Source organism: Cupressus sempervirens, chromosome 3 (assembly GCF_028749045.1).
Source record: "Cupressus sempervirens isolate cs-2001-9-10 chromosome 3, ASM2874904v1, whole genome shotgun sequence".
NCBI lineage: Eukaryota > Viridiplantae > Streptophyta > Pinopsida > Cupressales > Cupressaceae > Cupressus > Cupressus sempervirens.
In genome coordinates, this window is record NC_143120.1 from 758,580,809 (window position 1) to 758,598,178 (window position 17,370).

At 35.0% G+C, this 17,370-nt stretch overlaps 1 pseudogene; it reads left to right on the forward strand.

Moving 5' to 3' along the window:
- LOC149569028 (lysine histidine transporter 1-like) overlaps positions 1 to 17,370 on the forward strand; it is a 45,091-nt pseudogene that overhangs the window by 16,884 nt on the left and 10,837 nt on the right.

The window sequence follows — 17,370 nt, forward strand, 5'->3', positions numbered from 1 at the left end:
CCCATACATGAATAAGGAAGTGAATCCATAAACATAGGGAAGACGCCGATTTGCAAGGAGAAGATATCCACAGCCAAAGGGAAATCATGTTAAAGGAATATCCATGCCTTAAGAAGGAAAAGTGATCACTAAAGCTTTGACAAACCCTCAATGGAAGGAGATGGTGAAAATGGTAGGTGTTGGGGAAGTTAACAAGGCTATGAAATCATAGAAGAAGATGTACACAAGAAGGAAAATGTTGAGGGAAAGATTTTTTTTAAAATAACATAGTCCCACATGCTGTAGGAGAAGAATTTTTAAGATTATTAAATGCTACAACACTTAGTATGCTTAGTGTCTCAAGAACTTGGGCTTTTGTAAGCTACATTGTGATGAGAAGGACCCGACCATGTCACCAACTGGCATGGAGTTTGCAACAAATTTTAGATGAACAAACAAGTGAGCTAATGTGGCAGATCAAAGGCTATACGCACAAGATGGCACCACATGGTGCATCCTATGGTAGGTGCTGCCTTACTTGAAGAAGTTTCCCAATGGCTAAACAATGTGGGAATGTGCCTAGGCACCACATGGGAGTGGGCTCAGGGTGCATGGTGAGTTGGCAGTGACGAGGCAAGTGGTGAAAGAGCAGTTGGGAAACCAATGGTAGCATGCCACATGGCACATGTCAGGGACTAGGTAGACTTGGCAAAAAGTAAGAAAATGAAATATTTTTAAATATAATTTTTAAATATTTTTGTCACAAAATGGCATGTTCAAAGACTTTTAAATCAGAAAGGGGTCATTTTCTAAAGTTTAAACTTTAGAATTTTTTAAAATTTTGAAAATTAAAGTTGCAGAGAAGAGGCCATGGAAGGGGGTTATGATTTTCAAAATGATATTTAGGGGGTTTCTGAGAGGAGAATATAGGCATATTAATTATAACTAGAACTAGGAGAAGAAGAACATTTGGATTATGGAGTTTGTTTTGACACAAGAATTCACTAGTTCAAGTTACAAGTAGGTTTGTAATTTTGGGGCCTTCTAAGTGAAATGGGCTAAAATTGAAAATACAGTTATAGGATTGGTAAAACATGGCAAAAATGAAATTGTGGTCACTTTTGATCAGATTTATTCCATTTAAACCCAAATTTTTACTAGCATTTCATGAGGCTCTTAGATTTTGGGCAAATATAATGGTTTTCATCATTGAATAGGAGAAGTTTCAAGTTAGTTACAGAAGATTAATGAAAACCAAATTAGATCAAAGGGAAGAGAGATGAGGAAGATTATTTTCACTGCAAAGGAGGGAATTTCAAGTGGAAAAGTCATCTTTAGATTAGATTCGAGAATTCACTTCTTGTCTATATCTTCTTCTTTCTCATCCATTGTAAGGGTTGCAGTTTTTGGAGAAAAAATGACTCATTGTTGTGATAGCATGTGTGTTCCAATCAAGAGTTTTCTCATATCTATGAAACCAAGGTTCTAGTCTTGATGTGTTCCCATTAGTGTGAATAGTAGTAGTGTAGATTATAGATAAAGTTTAGATCTATTAGGTGTTTCTATATTTTGATTTCATGCATTTGAATGTATTGTTTCAATGGAATTAATACAAATGAGCACAAATTTCTTTAGTTTCATTTTGATTCTCATCTCCTATCTTAGTAATTTGTAATCTTATGTCATCTAGGAAGAAAGTGTTGAGATCCATTTGCATCCCTTTAAGGTTGTATGTCGGATATGTTTTGCTATTGGAACAAAGGACCATGTAAATGCTTGATGTGTTTGATAGGGTTGCTGATTATTTGAGAAGGTTATTTGATGAGAATGAGGTCTAAATGAACACTAGTGTCTGATCCACAAAGTGATAGGATATATTTGATGTCTTGGTGTATGAAATATGTCCTTAATATCACAAATGTATGTATTCAATTCATGGAATTTCCCAATAGATAAGGCACTAATGAGCTATAGGATCAATATTTTTTTACTGCTGCATATTTGGGGTTTTATTGATTTCAACATTATTAATCAAATGTATTTCTCTTTCATGTTGAAGAGCTCAAAAGGATGCCCTCACTAAACTTGTGAATTTCATAGATTTACATTTAGCTACTATAGATCTATGTTATTACATGAGTTATTAGGAGAATTAAGGGTTAAATCTTTTTAATAGATTCAGGAATATGTTTTGCATTGGTACTATATAATTGAATATGAGGTCCAACTACCTAGGTTTTGTAGAGCCTAAAGTAGAAGAAGGGTCTAGCTTTATAGTTGGCTTGGTGTCTGAAATGACATGTTGAAGATGGGAGTTAGCTGCCCATAGATGTGTCTTGTTGTCATCAGCATAATTTGAAACCTATAACATTTGAAAACAACAAAGAAATGGTGACTCTGTCGGGGACTGTATTGAATTTGAATTGTAGACAAACCTTGAGAATTTGAAAAAAGTAGATTCAATACAATAGGAGAAGTGTGTGAAAATTTGTAGGAATAAGTCATCTAACGTGTTTTCCAATTTTCTTACTCAATTATCATGCACCCCAATGATGCTTTATTTAGGATAGTAGTATCTTTCAAGGTTGAATGTAAATTGTGTTAGTACTAAGTTTTATTTTCAATCAAATTCAACTAGTGTGGTTTTTTAAGTACTACAATAAATTCATAGTCAGGTTTTCAGATCTATTGCAAGTAATGAATTTTGGAAGTATTTATGATGAATGAGTTTTATGTTTCAAGATATCAAGTTTCTTTTCATCAAGTACACAACCTATTAATGAGAATTATAGATTTGTTTCTGCCAAGAGATATATGCCATTAGTTTTTTATGCCATTCATGGTTTTTCAAACCCTATACCATATAATCTCAGAAAGAATTTGCCTAAGTTTAGTAGGAACCATGAAAATTCAGCCAATCATCATGTTCAATTATTCAATGATTTTACTGGTGATTTTGAAATTGCTCATGAAGACATTCATATGAAGTTGTTTGTTCAAACTCTAGAAGGTGATGCTAGGGATTGGTTTTCCTTCGTGTTAGCATGTTCAATTTCATCTTGGGATGAATTAATTTCATCCTTCACAAAGAAATTTAGGGAAAGAGTAAGCATCTCTGATTATTTTGATAAGTTCTTGAAATTCAAAATCAAGAATGGTGAGTTAGTTCTTGAATTTAATATCAGATTTGCAAGGGTTTTAAATGAAATTCCTAAATGTTATAAGCTGGATGATCAAGTGTGTCTATTGGTTTATCTTGATGCTTTTGATAAGAAGATGATCTATCTATTAAGAGATAAAGAGCCTAAGACTTTGCATCAAGCATTGATAACAGCAATAGAGATTGAGAATAACATAAAATATGGCTTAACCTAGATTCACTTCTCTAGGAATGTTTGCTAGTAGGATAAGGTGCAAAGGAAAAATCAATGTCCAAAGGAGTGTTTAATTTTAGTTCAGAAAATAGGTACCCCTACTATTATAGATAATCTTATTGAAAATTTAGAATCAAAAGCATGTGATGTTGATGTTGAAGTCTCTTTGTCTCAAAGGATAGATCATCTTGTTCTTGCTAAAAAGAGTACATATGTTTGTAGTATGTTAGTAGTAGATGTTAAGGTGGATTCACTTGATTAGTTAGATATGCAAGAAATGATTTATCTTATTTATAGGTTGCACCATATTGAGAATGTTATAAAATTTGAAGTTGCAAAATGACCATTTCAGTATGAGGATGAAGAACCTAGAAGTGATCTTTCAAGTGATGAAACTGAAGATGCTGATCCAAGATATTATGAAGAAGCCTCATGTGAAGATAATGATGAGAGTCCTAACTCAAGTCAAGAAGAGTACATTGATAGTATATATTCATCTCCATGTGAATTAGATGCAAATTAGGAAGAAGAAAGCAAGGAGAGAAGTGAATACTCTTATTAAAGCAAAGGTATGAGTTCTTTTAAATCTAAACATGGTGAAGAAGATTTTTCTACACAATATGAAGACAAAGAAATTATCTATAAGTACAGATTGCCTAATTTTGTAGAAGAATGTCTTGAGGATGTGTGTAGTGATAATCAACATACAAGTTACCATAAGATCAATTCATCAACACCTATTGGTAAGATAAATAATGATAGGCTTGCAAGACAATTGAATCACCTTAATGGAGAAAATGAAAGTAACTTTGATTTATATTCTACATGCTCCGTTGATGGAGTGGATGGTGAGTCTTCAAGTGATGATTCTAATTTTTCTTCTTCATATGCTGAAAATGTCCATGATAGTGATATCACAAATGGTTTCAAAGTTTTCACTAATCTGTTGTATTATGATGAATTTGATGTTGATCAGCAGATCACTTGCCATAATATCTACAAAGGAGCTTTGCATGGGGTAGTCAATCCACTTTTGGAAGAGCACATGAATGATTCAAATTTAGTTAAGGATTATCTTAATAATGATACTTTATCCTAATATTGTGGGAGATTAGATTGTTTTTCTTCCAAGTTTGACAAAAATTATGATGATGATGTTGCATCTCATAATATAGATAACAAGGTGTTTGACGAAGTTATTATCGAAGATAAGTATACACCATGTAGCAAGTTTTATGATGAATACTTTAATGTGACAAATAATCCATTTTCTGATTAGGAAGAATCAATGAAGGACTCAAGATTAGTTTTAGATTCTAACATTGATGATATATGTGAGTACAAATATGGTTTCTCATTTGAGTATGATTCGATTATGCATAAAGATACACAATTTAAATGTATGTGTGATCCCTTTCCCCTAGTTGAATATCAAGATTTCTTATCCAAGAATGATAACATGCAATAGTTATTTAATGAAGAGGATTTTCAGTTTGAGATTGATAGATGTGAACATGTTGATTAGAACTTTCATAATGAGCAAGTTGTAGAAAATGAAGCTAGTTGTTATATGCATTATGAAAGTGAACTTGTAGATTCAGTTTCGCTATGTGAGTTGATTTAGAATGTCGATTTGATTGATGAAACTAATAGAAGTAATGTTTCTAGTTTACCTCATGCATATTTAGATGAAAATCAGATTTGTGACAGAGGTATGAAGTTTCATTGAAGTTTGGTGGCCCGGGGCCATTGTTTGTACATAGTAGGAGTAGTTGTTTCTTGCTTTCAATAAACCTATTCAAGAAAAGTTTTTTGCAATGGTATGATCCTTCTAGAGATCTAAATCCTTTTCATAGGGACATGTATCCCTAGATAGAGCCACTATCAGGACTCAGAATTGAAGCCCCAATTTTGAGTACCATTGAGAAAATCAAGCCCTTAAATGCTTTTTGATGCATGTGTAACCAACTACTTATTTGATACATAAGAGGTGTTTGATGCTTCTAACACCTTGCATTTAGTGTGTCTATGTGTTTCATGAAGATAAATTGTCATTTTGAGTCATTTCATGAAGTCCCATTTTGAGGTTTGGAGGTTGTGTTTGCAACTAAATATCTTGCACCTAATTATGTTTCACAACTCAATACTTTGGGAGTGTTTAGTGTCCATACCTAAGAGCCTATGTTTCAGATATTGAGACATTTCAAGTTAGTTTGACTTGGTTTTGAACACCTCAAAATTGGTCATTTACTGATGTCATGCTAATGCAATTAGTTCTAAATTCTGGGAAGCCCTTTTTGACTTACCATAACTTTCACCTAGTTGAATAAAATGAGAGAATTCCTTTTGCATTGCATTTTAGAGGTCAGAGACTTGCTATGTTTCAAGTTTGAGTTTATGATGAATCTGTTTGATCAGGTTTCAAATGGGATTCCAAATGCAATTTCTAACATTTTATTAGTGTCAAGAAAGGCAAATTTGTTAGAACCCTTGTTTGTGATGTTAGAACTTGAAATCTATGATAGGTGAGATTGAATGGATTGTACCACTATGTTTTACTCCAAAAATACTTCAAGTCAATTCAATTCCTTTTTCACACTAGATGAATCCGTTTTCACACTTTCCCAAGTCAATTCCTTTTGTAAAAAATGTTTTTTCTACCATTATTTCCAGTCATCAAATTCTAAGTAGCCTACTTTGACTGCTTGCCATTTGTGCCTAGTTATTCTCCATGAGCCCAAATCAAAGATTTATACTCTCCTCATGACAATGAACCAACACCCCAATTTTTGTGCTCCCAATTGTCCGTTTACCTAGTTTTCAAAGGTAGAGCTGTATGCAATTCATTATTTTCTAACATGTTTTCTTGTAGGTAGTTCTGAAAGGGAAATATTGATAGTCAATATCTTTTGATTGAAAATTTTTCATAAGATGAGATTCAATAGGGTATGATTATGTAGAATAGAGAATCAATGTGTTTTATTTCAAAGCCTGGTCAAGTGTTTGGGTCAGTATTTAAGGCCAGCCAAAGGGCCTCCTGACGTAAAATTGAAAATTTATAAAAAGATGTGAATTGAGCTTCAAATTCACTTCCTGTGGTCAAATTTGTTTCAAATTAGTGTGAGAGGGTGAATGAGCTAGTTTTGTCATTCATTCATTTGGAAATGAATTTTGTTTTAGCTGGACCCATTTTGGGGCCCAACTAATTGCATCAAATTGATCAAACATGGGGAAATGAAGATGTTTTTGTACATGAACATAATCATTAAGAGGTCAAGTTTTTTTATATGTCATCAATATTTGGAAATAAAGTAGAGTTTTTGGGATAAGAATTACTTTGACACAATCACAAAAAAATGGACTAGCACAAACACAATTGGCTCTACTTTGATGCAAGGCCTATGGAATAATGTCTTGTAGAAGCCAAGAAGAATGACTAAAGTCAATTAAAAAATAGTAGAGTGTGTAGGGCTAACTCATGTAATTACTAACATTTAATGATTTTATGTGCCCATTTACTGATATCAACCAAGGAGTATGTAGATGATGACATTTAGAAGGTATGATTTGCAAATGATTGGCTTCCTATGACATCATCACAAAGTGACAAATGGTGGTACTCTACATTCCACAATGTCACTACTAGGGTTGGTGTTGGTGTACTCAGTTTACCCTATCCTATGGTCATGTAGGATGGGGTCTAGTGCCAAGGATGCATTTTGATAAATATCATGAGCTAGCACAGTACACACCTAGAGAGACACGTGGGCTGTGGATTCTTGTTCCCTTGAATTTGATAGTTGAAATGGGTGTGGACATTGTTTACATGGTCACTAGAGGAAAATCCTTGAAGAAGTTTCATGAGATAGTATGTCATGGTTGTGGAAAAATAAGATAGACTTACTCAATATTAATTTTTAGCTCTATCCATTTATTTTTAGCAAAATTTACCAATTTGAATTCAGTGGCAACTATTTCTTTGGTTGTAGCAGTCATATCTCTCAGCTACTATACCATTTCTTTGGGAGCCTATTTTTACCATGGCCAACTAGAAGATGTAAGCTATGGTTATTTACATAGAATACCAACAAATACTGTTTTTCATGTGTTGAGTTCCTTGGGAGTAAATCCCTTCACATTTGCTAGACATAATGTTGTTATGGAGATCCAAGCTACTATTCTTTCAACACCCAACCTCCCATGGATGAATAAAGAAAGGAAGCCATTTCAAGACTATAGAAGAAGACAAGAGTAGACCTGCCAATTGGAGATTAGAAGTCATCATATAAAAAGAAGAAACCAGAGTCCAGGTTTGGAGAATGAGGAGTGATCCGTAGACTAAAGAGGAAAAGACACTATAAACTATAGAGCAACCCATACATGAATAAGGAAGTCAATGCATAAACAAAGGGAATATTTCAATTTGCAAGGAGAAGATATCCAAAGTCAAATGGTAGGCATGTTAAAGGAACATCTACACCTTAAAAAGGAAAAGTGGCTGCTAAAGCTCCCAGAAACCCTTAGTGGAAGGAGCTATTGAAAATTATGGGTATTAGGGAAGTTAACAAGGCTATGAAATCACAAAAGAAGATGTGCATAGCAAGGAAGATGTCGAGGGAAAGCAGTTTTTAAAAAGAAAATAGTCCCACATACTACAAGAGGAGAATTTTTAAGATTTTTAAATATAAAACAATCACTATGCTTAGTATCTAAAGGACTTGGGCTTTTGTAAGCTACATTGTGATGAAAAGGACCCCACCATGTGGCCAGCTGGCATGGAGTTTGCAAAAAAAATTAGATGAATGACCAAGTGAGCTGATGTGGTAGATCAAAGGTTGGATGCATAGGATTGCGCCATGTGGTGCATCTTGTGGTAGGTGCTTCCTTGGTTGGGGAAGTTTCCTGATGGATTAATAATGGATGAATTTTCCTAGGCACCACATGGTAGTGGGCCTAGGGTGCATGGTGACATGGTGGTGGTGAGATAGGTCATGACGGAGCAGTTGGGCAACCAATGGTAGCATGCCACATGGCACATGTCAGGGACTAGGTAGGCTTGGGGGAAAGTTAGAAAATGAAATTTTTTAAAAATAAATTTTAATTATTTTTTATGACAAAATGGCATATTCAAAGACTTTTAAATTGAAAAGGGGTCATTTTCTAAAGTTTAAACTTTAGAATTTTAAAAAAATTTGAAAATAAAAGTTGTAGAGTAGAGGCCATCCAAGGGGGGTATGATTTTCAAAATGATATTTAGGGGGTTTCTGAGAGGAGAATATAGGCATATTATATATCACTGGAACTAGGAGAAGAAAGAAATTTTGATTATGGAGTTTGTTTTCACATAGGAATTCACTAGTTTGAGTTATAGGTAGGATTTTAGTTTCAAGGCCTTCCCAATGAAATGGGCTAAAATTGAAAACATAGTTACAAGATTGTTAAAATATGGTAAAAATTATAGTTGGGTCACTTTTGATTACCTTTATTTAGCTTAAACCCAATTTTTTACTAGCATTCAATGAGGTTTTCAAATTTTGGGAAAACAGAATGGTTTTCATCATTGAATAGGACATGTTTCAAGTCACTTACAGAAGATTAATGAAAACCAAATCAGATGAAAGGGGAGAGAGATTAGAAAGATTCTTTTCACTACAAATGAGGGAATTTCAAGTGGAAAGGTCATCTTTAGATTAGATCCAAGAATTCACTTCTTGTTTATATCTTCTTCCTTCTCATCCATTGTAAGGGTTCTAGTTTTTGGAGGAAAAATGACTTATTGTTGTGATACCATGTGTGTACCGATCTAGAGCTTTCTTAGATCTATAAAACAAAGGTTCTAGTCTTGATGTGTTCCCATTAATGTGACACCACATTTTTCAGCATAACTCTCATATATGAGCAGAAGTATTGCAAATTATAGATAAAGTTCAGATTTATTAGGTGTTTCTATATTTTGATTTCATGCATTCGAATGTATTGTTTCAAAAGAATTAATACAAATGAGCTAGAATTTGTTTAGTTTTATTTTGATTCTAATCTCCTATTTCAGTAATTTGTAATCTTATGTTGACTAAATGAACACTAGTAATAGAGATTAAGAATAACATAAAATATGGCTTAACCTAGATTCACTTCTCTAGGAATGTTTGCTAGTAGGATGAGGTGCAAAGAAAAAATCAATGTCAAAAGGAGTGTTTATTTTCATATCAAAAAATAGGTACCCCTACTGTTATAGATAATTTTATTGAAAATTCAACATCAAAAGCGTGCGATGTTGATGTTGAAGTCTCTTTGTGTCAAAGGAGAGATGATCGTGTTCTTGTTGAACACAGTATAGATGTTTGTAGTACTTCAGTAGTAGATGTTAAGGTGGATTCACTTGATCAGTTAGATATGCAAGAAATGATTTATCTTGTTGATAGATTGCACCATGCTGAGAATGTTATAAAATTCGAAGTTGCAAAATGTCCATTTCAGTTTGAGGATGAAGAAGCTAGAACTGATCATTCAAGTGATACAAGTGAAGGTGCTGATCTGACATATTATGAAGAAGCCTCATGTGAAGATAATGATGAGAGTGGTAATTTGAGTCAAGAAGAGGACAGTGATAGTATATATTCATCTTCATGTGAATCAGATGCAAATTAGGAAGAACAAAGCAATGATAGAAGTGAATAATCTTATGAAAGGAAAGGTATGAGCTTTTTCCTTAATCTAAAGGTGGTGAAGAAGTGTTGTTTACACAATATGAAGACAAAGAAATTATCTATAAGTACGGATTACTTAATTGTCTAGAAGAATGTCTTGAGGATGTGTGTAGTGATAATTAACATACAAGTGATCATAAGATCAATGCATCAGCAACTATTAGTAAGATAAATAATTATAGGTTTGCAAGACACTTGAATCACCTTAATTGAGAAAATGAAAGTAAATTTGGTTTATATTCTATATTCTTTGTTGATGGACTGGATGGTGTGTCTTCAAGTGATGATTCTGATTTTTCTTTTTCATATGTTGAAAATGTCCATGATAGCAATGTTAGAAATGGTTTTAATGTTTTTACTCATGTGTTGTATGATGAAGACTTTGATCTTGATCAAAAAATCACTTGTCATAATATCTACAAAGGAGCTTTGCATGGGGTAGTCAATCCAGTTTTTGAAGAGCACATGGATGGTTTAGATTTATTTAAGGATGATCTTAATAATGATACTCTATCGTACTACTGTGAGAGATCAAATTTTTTTTCTTCCACGTTTGACAATGATTATGATGATGATGTTGCATCTCATAATATAGATAAGAAGGTGTTTGACGAAGTTATTATTGAAGATCAATATACATCTTGTAGCAAGTTTTATGATGAATACTTTAATGTGACAACTAATCAATTTGCTGATTGTGAAGAATCATTGAAGGACTCAAAATTAGTTTCAGATTCTAACATTGATGATATATGTAGGTACAAATCTGATTGCTTGTTTGAGTATCATTTGGTTATGCATAAGGATACTCAATTTCAAGGTATGCGTGATCCCTTTCCCCTTGTTAACTATAAAGCTTTCATATTCAAGACTTATAACATGCAATATTCATTTAATGAAGAGGATTTTCAGTTTGGGATTTATAGTTGTGAGCTTGTTGATCAAAACTTTCATAATGAGCAAGTTGTACAAAATGAAGCTAGTAGTTATATGCATTATGAATGTGAACTTGTAGATTCAGTTTTGCCAAGTGAGTTGATTCAGAATGTTGATCAAATTGGTGAAACTACTAGAAGTAATGTTTCTAGTTTACCTCATGCACATTCAGATGAAAATCAGATTTATGATAGAGGTAAGAAGTTTTGTTGAAGTTTGGTGGCCTAGGGCAATCATTTGTACATAGTTGGAGTAGTTGTTTCTTGCTTTCAATAAAGTTGTTTGAGAAATGTTTTTTGGAATGGTTTGATCCTTCTAGAGATCTAAATCCTTTTCATGCCTACAAGGGACAAGGATACCCAGATAGAGCCACTATCGAGACTCAAAATTGAAGCCCTGATTTTGACTACCATTGAGAAAATCAAGCCCTTAAATATTTTTTGATGCATGTGTACTTGAATACCTGTTTGATACATAAGAGGTCTTTAATGCTTCTAACACCTTGAATTTAGTGTGTCTATGTGTTTCATAAGGATAAATGATCATTTCAAGTCATTTAGTGAAGTCCCGTTTTGAGAAATTGTCAATTTTGCATTTTGACTTAAGTGTCAAATACTGATGGGAGGTTTTGTTTGCAACTAAATATCTTGCACCTAGTTATTTTTCACAACTAACATCTTTGGGTGTTTTTAGTATCTATACCTTAGAGCCTATGTTTCAAATTTTGAGTCATTTCAAGATAATTTGACTAGGTTTTGAACACCTAAAAGTTGGTCATTCATTGATGTCATGCTGATGCAATTAGTTCTAAATTCTAGGAAGCTCTTTTTGACTTGCCATAACCTCAACCTAGTTGATTGAAATGAGAGAATTCCTTTTGCATTGCATTCTAGAGGACAGAGACTTGCTATGTTTCAAGTTTGAGTTTATGACAAATCCGTTTGATCAATCTTGAAATGTGATTCCAAATGCAATTTCTAACATTTTATTGGTGTCAAGAAAGGAAAATTTGTCAGAACCCTTGTTTGTGATGTTATAATATCAAATATGTGATAGGTGAGATTGAATGGATTGTACAACTATGTTTTACACCAAAAGTACTTTAAGTGTGCCAATTTTCAAATCTAGATGAATCCATCTACACACTTTCCCAAATCAATTCCATTTGCAAAAAAAAAAATTCTACCATTGTTTCCAGTCATTAAATTCTGAGTAGCCTACTTTGACCGCTCACCATTTGTGCCCAGTTATTTGCCAAGAGCCCAAATCATAGATTTATACCATCCTTGTGACAATGAACCAATGCCCCATTTTTCATGCTCTCAAATGTCTATTTACCCAATTTTCAAAGCCAAATATGAATGTAATTCATTGTTTTCTGACATGTTTTCTTGCAGGCAATTTTGAAAGGAAACTTTGACTATTAATATCTTTTGACTAAAAGTTTGTCATTAGACGTGATTCGACAAGGTACAAGTATGTAGAATAGAGAATCAATGTGTTTCATTTTAAAGCCTGCTAAGGTGTTTGGGTTAGTATTTAAGGCCAACCAAAGAACCTCCTGACGCAAAATTGACAAGTTGAAAAATGATGTAAAATGAGCTTCAAATTCACTTTTAGTGGTCAAATTTGTTTTAAAATTAGTGCCAGAGGGTGAATGAGTTAGTTTTGTTGTTCAGTCATTCGGAAATGAATTTTTTTTTAGCCAGACCAACTTTGGGGCCCAACTAATTACATCACACTTATCAAACATGGATAAATGAAGATGTTTCTTTACATGACCATAATAATTAAGAGGTCAAGTTTTTTTATGTTTCATCAATATTTGGAAATACAGTAGAGTTTGTGGGATAAAAATTACTTTGACATGATCACAAAAAAATCGACTAGCACAAACACAATTGGCTCTACTTTGATGCAAGTCCTATGGAATAAACTCTTGTAGAAGCCTAGAAGAATGACTAAATGATGCAGGAGCATCTAGAGGTATAAGGGAAATCCTATGTCAGCCAAAAAAATGTACTTAGACTTATTTTCTGTTCCATGTCTTTACATTTTTGGACACCCATTTGGGTCAAATAAAGGTTCCAACTCTCACAGTTCAACTATCAGTGTGCTAGAAAATCCTGAAAAAATAGGAGCATGCAATTTGGCCATCATTTTGGTGACCTAGAAGATGTAAATTGGCCAGAAGAATGTAATTTTGATTTAGAGCATTCCAAAAAAAGAATCTGGTCAAAAGGCCGCACGATTTGAAAGTTATTGCAGTTTTTTGGGTTTTGGAGACCTCCTAAGAATGCTTCAAAGTTAGGTTAGGGGCACCTCAAAAAGGGCTGAAAAATGGGGGACGAGTGAAGTTTTTCCATAGGGCTATAGAGTGCTTCGAGAGCTTTTCGAAAATGTAAACGGTTCATCAATCAGAGCTACGGTTCCAAAGTTATGCCTCCCAAAAGTTCGGTTACCATTTCTGGATTCTTCTAGATTTGCACTGACTTCTAACGCAGCTTCTGGAACCTTCTATTTGGTCAGTGGATGCCTACTAACACTTTCTAGAATCTATTTCTGGCATTGTAAAAGGTAGTTCAGAGTGGAGTTTGAGAGGAGGAACTAAAAGGAGAATTTATCTCCAGATTTATGCTATTGTAAGCCCTTAGGGCATGTTTTGAAGTTTATTTTCTTTGTACTATTTGTACTAGGTTATTTTCTCAGTTAATATAATTTCTCTTTTCTATTGTGTCCATTTTGTTCTTGGGTTGTGTCCCCATCAAATGGTATCAGAGCTGGTTTTCCTGAGTGTGTAGACAGAGTGCCGACTGTAAGGCAGTTTGCACCAGGACTGTGTGGTTGTGGGTTCGAGTTAGAAGATGCCTCCACAAAGAGAGCATGGTGAAAGGGCTAGACCTGTTAATCTTGAGGAGGTTAGAGCCCTCCAAAGGTAGGTACAAGCATTGTAAGAGGAGCTCCATAGAGGAGAAAATGTTGCCGCAGGTGAGAACAGTGAGGATGACAATGAAGAAGAATTAATTGGACTAGAAGAGGAATTTGATGGGGAAGTTCTGAATCATGCAGAGGAAAGGCTTTTTAGGGCCATTACTAAGTTTGGGAAAAGACCCACATTGAAGTGGGTGTATTCTCAGGAAATCTGAAACCATATGAGTTGATCGCGATTGGATCAATGAACTGGAAGAATACTTTAAGTATGAGGATATCAGGGACCTAGATAGGGTTAAGTTTGCAAAGGCCAAACTAAAAGGCCATGCCAAAATCTGGTGGCAAGAGGTTCAATTGGAAAGAAACAGAAGAGGAAAGGAGAAGATCACAAGATGGGATCGCATGGTGGACAAATTGAAGAAGCAATTCATTCCTATGGACTACGAGATTGATTTGTTTAAGAAGATGCATGGGTTAAAGCAAGCAGGAAGATCAATCCAAGAATATACAGAGGAATTTTATCAACTCTTGATTATAGTGGGGCATGCAGAAGCAAATATGGAGAAGGTTGCTCGTTATATCAGTGGGTTGCGACCTAGCATCCAGGAGCAATTAAGTCTGGTAAGAATGACCAGTGTTGAAGAGGCATACTAGTTTTCCCTACGAGTCGAAGAGAAGCTGAATAAAAGGTTTGAAGGAAGAAAAAGAGGGCGTGGTCAAGGAGGAAGGGGAAGCGGTAGATCATCTGGAGGCCGCAATGAAACCCAAAAGAAAAATGAAGATGTGGGTAGTAGTAGGAACCAAAAGAATGAGGGTTTCAACCGCTCCCATGATCAAGACTTTGGAAATCAAAGAGGAAGAGGCAGAGGACGTGGACAAGGAAGAGGAGGCTTCCATGGTACCTGTTTCCATTGCAATGAAGAAGGTCATCATGCCTTTGAATGCCCTCAACAACAAGGAAGGACAGATAGGATGTGGATGAGGATGCACAATCATCACATTCAAAGGATGCAAAAAGAGGAGAGACCTTGGTAAATGAAAGAGTCCTACTAAGTGGTGAGATTGAACCATGACAACAGAGGAGTTTTTTCCGTACCAGATGCAAGTGTGAGGATAAATGTTGTGACATGATCATTGATGGTGGTAGCACTGATAACTTGGTATCAGAAGAGATGGTCTCTAAGCTAAAGCTCAAGAGGGAGAAACATCCCCAGCCCTATCGGATTGCTTGGGTAAAAGATGATCATAAGGTCCTGGTAAGTGAACAATGTTTAGTGAAATTCAAAATTGGGAGTTACCATGATGAAGTTCTCTGTGATATTATTTCGATGGATGTTTTCCATCTATTATTGGGTAGACCATGGCAGTTTGATAGACATGTAATACATGATGGACATGCAAACACATACTCTCTGACAAAGGATGGAGTTCGCCACAAATTGAAGCCCATGAAAAAGGAAGGTGAAAAGGTATGTAGCAGTGCTAGGATTTGTCTTGTTGATGAAAAGAAGTTTTTAGAGGGCATGAAACATCAGCATATGTGCTATGCTTGGATTCCTAGGAAAGATAAAGAAGGTAGTAGTGAAATACCAGTTGAAGTTTTAGATTTACTAGGGGAGTTTGGAGATATTATGTTTGATAATGTTCCAGATGGATTGCCACTAGTAAGGCAAATTAGTCATCAGATAGATCTGATTCCAGGACTCCTTCTGAAATAGAGGAGCTAACTAAATAGGTTCAGGAGTTGTTGAGGAAGGGCTTGATTCGAGAGAGCCTGAGTCCATGTGTAGTACCTACAGTACTCGCACCAAAGAAGGATGGAGAGTGGAGGATGTGTATAGATTCTCGAGCTATAAATAGGATCACCATCAAGTACCAATTTCCTTTGCCAAGGATGGATGATATTATGGACTGCTTGAGTGGAGCTCAGTACTTCAAAAAGATAGATCTGAAGAGTGGTTATCACCAGATATGAATTCGAGAAGGAGATGAGTGGAAAATAGCCTTCAAGACCAAGGAGGGTCTTTATGAGTGGTTAGTCATGGCCTTTGGACTGACAAACGCCCCAAGCACCTTCATGCAGCTCATCAATGAGGTACTTAAGAAGTTCTTGGGAAAATTTGTTATTGTCTATTTGGATGATATTTTAATTTTCAGCAAGACTTTGGAAGAACATTTATTGTCGTAGTGTCCTTGAATGGCTAAGGGAAGAGAAACTGTTAATTAATCTGAAGAAGTGTAACTGTGCAAAAAGGGAGTTAGTCTATTTGGGGTTTGTTATATAACCTGAAGGTCTCAAAATGGATCCGGAGAAGGTAAAATCCATCTTGGAATGGCCTACTCCAAGGTCTGCTACTGAGGTAAGATCATTTCATGGTTTGGTTAGTTTTTACAGGAAGTTTATTAAGAATTTCAGTGGCATATGTGCACCCCTAACTGATACAATAAGAGGGGATAGAAAAGAGTTCAAATGGACTATAGCAGCTGCGAGAAGTATTGAATTGCTGAAGAAGAATGTAACAGAACAGCCTGTGTTGGCACTTCCAGATTTTATAAAAGTGTTCCAGGTGGATTGTGATGCTAGTGGCAGCACTATTGGGGTTGTATTAAGCCAAGAAGGTAAGCCTATTGCATATTTTAGTGAAAAATTGAACGATGCAAAGAAGAAGTATTCTATTTATGATCAAGAGTTCTATGCAATAGTTCAGGCTTTAAAGAAATGGAGGCATTATTTATTTCCAAAAGAATTTTTTTTGTATACTGATCATCAGGCATTATAGTACCTAAATAGCCAAAGTAAATTTAATCAAAGGCATATGAAGTGGGCAGAGTTCTTGCAGAGTTATACATTTGTGTTGAAGCATAGAAGTGGAAAATCTAACAGGGTTGTAGATGCGCTAAGTAGGAGATAGTTGTTGCTTACAGTAATGCAGGTTGAAGTAGTTGGGTTTGATGAATTCAAGAATTTGTACCCTAAGGATCCTGATTTTGCTAAAGCATGGAAAGCTTGTAAAGAACCTGTCGTTGTAGATAGAACCAAGTGGTTAGACTATTTGATTCAAGATGGCATGTTGTTCAAAGTTAGTCAATTATGCATTCCAAGGAGTTCCATGAGGGAAAATCTGATTAAGGAGAAACATAGTGGAGGGATGGCAAGACATTTTGGTCGAGATAAGACCATTTCCATTCTTAGAGAACATTATTTTTGGCCTCAAATTTCACAGGATGTGAAGAAGTTTGTACAGAGTTGCCAAGTTTGTCAAGTTGCCAAGGGGTTTAGTCACAATACTAGCCTATATCAGCCATTTCCTGTTCCATCAAGGCCATGGGAGGACATAAGTATGGATTTTATTCTTGGATTGCCAAGGACACAAAGGGGTAATGACTCAGTATTTGTGGTGGTTGATAGGTTCTCCAAAATGGCACATTTCATTCCATGCCAC